Here is a 6148-nt window from a genome sequence, read left to right as displayed (position 1 = left end):
AACCAGGCAGCAGAGGCTCAGTTGATGCCAGGATTCCTTCCCTACCTCAGCAATACCAAGAGCTCTTCCCAGAGAAACACAACAGGACTCTGAGCAGACTTCCTCATATACACGTCCTGAGAGCTGTGCAAATCTTCACTCCTCCAGCCCTATTTGGGCTTCTGCTCAGGCTTAGCCACAGCTAGCTCCAACACCTGCAGCTCCAGTCCCCGAGGCAGCGGACAAACATTAGGCTTCTCCCCTGAAGAAGCATGGCAGATAAGCTAAGTCCTCCGGTGACAGCAAGGTATGGATAGGAGCTCCCAGGGACATCATATGATGGCTTCAAGGTCTTCTTGTCATCATGAACAGGTTCATTTGCAGAAACCAATGTTTTATTGTGCTTTTTCCTTGTTATCCTGAGTCCCTGCAAAATGTCAGCATAAGGTGGCTCTCCTTTTCAACCTGGGCTACCTGGGAGGCAAGGCTCAAATTTGCAGCTGGAAGTTATGCCTGAACTAAAAGATGGAGAACACGTGGAATAGACACTCAGAGGAGGAGGACCTGCGGGAGCAAGAAACAAAGGGCCTGCAGAGGCTGTATGGTAGTCAACTACATGCTTGCTGAAACACCACAAGGCTGCAACTGGTGTGGGCCCCTTTGCTCATGAGCTGGGGTGCCATCTTAGCTGTTGGCAGCACATCAGAATAGGCATAGTATATGGTGTTACTTTCATCAAGCTGCCGTTTTTATCACTTTCATATAAATAACAAGCATAAAAAACCTTTTCCCTTCAGTCTGCACATACTTGGCCAGCTCAACCTTTCTACGGTTTTCGCCTGGTCTGGTTTTAGCAAGCTATTTGTGATGCAGTTTGGAATAGTAGCTTACTAAGTGGGTTGTTACAAAAAACGTGGATGATAAACACTATTGCTCTCTTTTCCTGCTTTATTAAGCCACAAGCTCTAGCTGACGAGCAGCTACTTCTGCTGGATGACAAGCATAGTACATATAATATAGAAATTCTGTGTATTTGAAGAATATTGACATAGACAATAGTACAAGTCCAAATGTTAAACAGCTTAGAACAATGACAGTTACTGTGAATGGGCCTCTAACATAGATAGTCTCAAAGTTATTATGTGAAATCCAGAGTAAGCAAGATGGCTTTGACACTCAAACTTCTGTAATGTCATCTGGAGTCTTTCTCTAGCATGGAGATTGATTTTTTGTTTTTATCTCTAGTCTAGGACAAGGGGGATTTGTGAGGTCAGCTGAATTGCTTTTCTTCTCCCAGCAAAGGGAACTTGCATTTTCTTCTGATGCTAGCAGGAAAAGATGTTTGCCCTGAAAAAAAGTGTAACAAAGGAAACTGTAAGGATAACAACAAAGTGAGCAGACATCTGTTGGTTTTTTTTACATTTTATTTTATCACTGTGAGACAGGAAAGTCTCAGAAGTGTCCAGAAATTTCTCTGAAATACAAAAATGGAAAAACTCATCTGAACTATTTGCTTCCCATGACAATACAGCTGTCCTTCATTCATTTACACCACAACATCAGCCAACTGATGCATGACCCTCTTTCTTCTGACTATCAGCATTATCACAGTCTTTTCTTCATGCAGAGAAATACAGCCAATTTATCCACATAATCAAATCACCTCTAAAGAAACGGAGTAATTTCTCAGTAAGAGAAAGAAGGGCTGCTAAGTGGGAGTGGGCTACTTGCACATTTACATTCTTAAACAGGTGTAACCAATTAGCGCTTGCGTGAGCACCACTGAATTAAAATTGCAGAGATAATTGTGTCTGAACACTTGCATGTTCCATGAGTAGGGCGTAAATCTTGCTTATGAGGTTTTAAACTTACTATTCCACTAAAATTAGAAGAAAAAAATCATAGCATTCAGAGCTATTGTTTCAGGCTGTTTGCAAATTCCAGAGAGCATAATTGCAAATGTTTGCCAGTGATCATATACTTCTGCACTCATCAATATTCACATTTTTGATAAATAAAATCTTTCAGAGCAATCATAACAAATAAATATACTCTCCAGAGAAAAATGTCAGATTGCCAAACCATTGTGACACAGCCAAACAAACTTTAGCTGAGATTGTGTAATCTCAACAATTACTGTTGTTAAAATTGCAGAATGGTTTTAGCTGAGAATAATTTCAGCTATTACCAAATTAACCTTATGCCTTTTACCAAAGGATTTCAGAAACCAAAAGAAACAGTAATCAATCTTCCATCCGTTTTTCTGAAGTGCTTCGGCTCAGCGGCAAAATTCAGAAGAAATGCTAGACTTAAAAACTTCTCGCCACTCCTTCCACTCACTGCATCTTGCTGCTTTGTTTCAATTAAGGTTTGTTGATTGTTCAATGCGAATGCAGTTCTTATGCAGCTGAGTAGTAACGCAACCTGTATTGTGAGGCTAAATACTGTCTAAAACAAGCACATCCCTTTCCCCCAGCATTCTCCTCCCCATAGGCACGGCTGCACTTAAGTCTTTCAAAACACCTGAAAACAAAAATCGCAATAGGTGTTCTACTCGTAATCGTTTTAGAGACAGATAATACTTGAGTTACATCCAGAGCTCCTAATTTGCTTCTTATATGTAAAAACAAACACAGCCCACCAACCTGAAAACCTAGTTCTGACTACCCTTGCTGCCCTCTCTGCGGGCCCTGCTAAGCAAGCTGGCGAATGGTCTCTGTTTCTGGAGGGGCTGAGACTTTCGTTTGGGTTCCCCTACCTCACCTGCTGTCAGCTCTGCGCTGCCACCGAGCCTTTGCTGCATCTCCCGCCCGGCGCTCACCCCGCCGGCTCTTACGCTGTGCCGTACACGGCGGGCAGGCAGCGGGAGATACACTCACTCAGTGGGTAGTACAGGCGTTACGCCCCAGACCCACGGTTCACTGGGCAGAGGCGCTCCTGAGGAGGGAAGGTCTGTGGTGACCACAAGACAGCACCGACCCCGACAAGACTTCACCCTCCGCCTGCCCGGGAAGTCGCAGCCTCTCTTCACGGGCGGGCGCTGCTGCCGGCCTGCGCTGCTGTCCCGGGATCAGGCGGACACGGGGCGCACACACAGGACGCCGGGAGCCTTGCTCCAGCAAGGCCGCTGGCGGCTGCGAAGCGCCCGGGACCCCCTCCCCGCTCAGGGGGACCCTGACCCGCGCCCCCACGGCCACGCGGCAGGCGGCCGCGGCCACCGCCCCGTCCCCTCACCGCAGGCAGCCGCTGCCCAGCGCGACCCCCGACGGCCGCTCGGGGGCGCGCGGGCACGCCCCGCCCGCTGTCGGCAGCGGGGCCCGCCCCGGCGGCGCTCTGGCCGCTGGCGGCCGCCCCGCTCGATGGTGTGGGTGGCCGCCGCGGGGATGACGCAGACGGCGGGCGGGCGGACGGGAGGGAGGAGCCCGTGATGGCCGGTGCCGCCGCAGTCGCGCTGTCCCTCGCTGCGCTGCCGGCCGCCGCCGCCATGGCCGAGGAGGAGACCTCCAGCGAAGGGTGAGTGGAGCGGGCCCGGGAGACCCTCGTCCCCCCCATAGGTGTCCTCGGCGCGCCCCGGCCGTACCCTGCCGCTGCAGGCTTTGCTTGCCCACCTCCTCCCGCCGCTGGCGCGTCGCGCCGCAGCCCGTACACACAAGCGGGTGTGCTGCTGGCAGGCCGGCGGTGGCCGGTCCCGCGCCGCGGGACTAGAGGCCGGGGTGGGCCCCCGCCGCCCCGAGCGGCCCGCCGTGTCCCCGCCCCGCAGCGCCTCCGGTGCGGCCGCCCCGCCTGCCCCTCTGCGCTCCTGCATCGCCTCTCGCCCGCTCTCTCAGCGGACGGGCACGCTGTCTGCCATTTTTCCTGCCGCACGGACCGCCTTCCTGCTACGGCTGCCTCGTGTGCCTATAGATGCGTCCTCGCGCGGGCAGGGCAGGCTCCGGGAGGTTCTGCCACCAGCTCCGTGCAAGCCCCGTGCCCCCGCTGCTTCGCCCTCTGCGTACCAGCCTCGCAGTTCCTGGCCCAGCTGTTGTAGTTGCACACCTGCCGACATGAGTACCTGCGCGTTTTGCTCTCTTCTTCGCTTTGGCGTGTACACACGCTTGCTGTCATCCACCCTTCCTTTGCGCTCCAGAGTCCAGTACGCACGTGCCTGCGTGTACCGCTGCCCCATGCTTTTGTCTGCCTTTGCAACTTTACCCGTACGTGCAAATATCCTATCTTTCCATTCCGTCTGTTCCATGCGCTTACTTAGATGTAGTGCAGGCAGTAAGGCTTGTCAGCCTCTCTGCTGCTGTATCATCATTCTTCTGTGTAACGCTTGATACAAGTAGGAGATGAGAGCACATCTTTAAATTACAAACATATATGCTGTTGCTCTTTTCCCTTTTCTAGTACTGTATGCCTACCTCATCTCCAGCAGCCTCTGCTAACCTTTTCTCTCCTTTTGCTATCGCAAGGTATTCACATCTACCAAAATAACTCCTCTGGCATAAATTATCCTGCCCTGTTCTTAACGTATATCCCTAATACTTGTTTGTAACTACTTACTCACACCCTCGATATATGACTTCATTATAGCTGTTAATCACTCTTCTGCCTGAAATTATGTAGTTCTGCGCTATATCTCTTGTCTGTATATGTTCAAATGGTTCCATAATAATGAAGTTATTAATCAGTGGTCTGCTCTTCTTCCATTCGCATATTCTTTACTCATGTATGCCTTCTCATACCTTGTCTTTCAGTGTATGTTTTATTTCTCGTTGTACACTTCAGCTTCCAGTACAGACCTGTTCTTATACCCTTCCATTGCCCCCAAATATATTGTCTGCCCTCCTTTATCCCACTATAGAATAATACAGTCATCCTATCTCTGACTCTGTTCACCAAACATACTTAATATGTCTGCTGGTCACTCATCTCCCAGTTTGCTCCATCATATTTTATGGTTCTAGCCCAAAAAATACTCTATCAGAAGATACCTAGCTGTGCTGTAGTCATACCTGTGCTTTATCCCCTCTGTCAGATGTGTAAATATGCTTTGTATGCACTGTTTACATGAATTTTTCCTATTTCTCCATCCTTTAAATATCAGGTGGTGCATCACTGCTGATTGCATGGCCCTCAAAAACTCATTTCTTGCCTTTTCTTTTCTATCTCCCTTCTCTCATAGTTAAGTCTTGTGTTATTTTGAGAAATTCCACTTAAAATTCTTTAGCTATTTGCATGAAAATCATGCTGTGCATTCATGACTTCATATCAAGGATGTTACTGTTTGCATGTTGTCATGTTATGTGTCTGTTCTGTTATCTTTCAAAACTACCTGCGTTCTCAGTCTTGTTCTCTTTTTAGTTCTTTTTCCAGCTTCTGGCTTTGGTATTTAATTTTACGTATTTTGCTGTTCCGCCAGCTCAATTTGACCAGAACTGGACTATCCAACTTTTCCAAACTCCCTGTTATGTCTTTATCACCATATATACACAGCATTCTCTTTTCAAGTATAAACTTCAAAGGCTTCCCTTTCAAAGCGCTATGCAGTTTCGGCTACTCTGTAACTCTGTGCTCTCCTCCTCTCCTCAGACTTAAAATAGCTTTTCAAAATAATCTTCCCCCCACCCCGCCTTCTGCAACATTACCCATTTGAAACTACGGTCCCCTTCTTGGTTCTGCGTTCTTTCTGACCTGTTCACGTTCATAAAATACGTATCATTTGTAAAGCCTCTTGTTGATGGTTTATGGGTTTTCTAAGAAAGAGTCTTAAAATAGCTCTGCCTCAACCTGTTTTGGTTGTATGTTCATTCAGTGCATTAGCCTTAACTGTGTTAGCTGTCTGGTTTGATCACACGGAGTGCTGAGTGCTGCTGAGATGGTGCCAAGCACCCTCGACTTCAGTAGCCTGTCAGGATTGCAGGATCGTAACCCTGCGTCCAGATCATCTAGTGTTAGGAATCGCAGGCTAAATTTGCAAAAGGATTATATGACAAGTTCCTCATCGTGGTTTACTCAGCTGGATAGCTTTTAAAGGGGGTTGATTTTCGGGATGTTGTCTGTGTCCCCCTTCTGAACAGTCAGGCCATTTGATGTGAAATCTTTCAGAGTAAGACTCTCAATTCACTAAAGACTTCTAAGAACAAAATCTCAACCTTCTTTTCCATGAATTCAGAGAGTGCAGTAGCTT

General features: G+C 48.2%; 1 protein-coding gene across 1 annotated transcript in view; it reads left to right on the top strand.

Annotated features, from left to right (window-relative positions):
• The first annotated feature begins 3473 nt into the window (after positions 1-3473).
• Positions 3474-6148, top strand: part of ABHD5 (abhydrolase domain containing 5, lysophosphatidic acid acyltransferase) — a 28336-nt gene continuing 25661 nt past the window's right edge. Inside the window, exon 1 of the mRNA XM_059818550.1 lies at positions 3474-3492. The gene's annotated coding sequence lies outside the window, so the exon portion shown is untranslated. The remainder of the gene's footprint in view (positions 3493-6148) is intronic.

The sequence above is a fragment of the Gavia stellata genome, chromosome 6 (assembly GCF_030936135.1).
Source record: "Gavia stellata isolate bGavSte3 chromosome 6, bGavSte3.hap2, whole genome shotgun sequence".
Lineage (NCBI taxonomy): Eukaryota > Metazoa > Chordata > Aves > Gaviiformes > Gaviidae > Gavia > Gavia stellata.
This window is presented reverse-complemented; position numbering and strand designations above follow the sequence as displayed.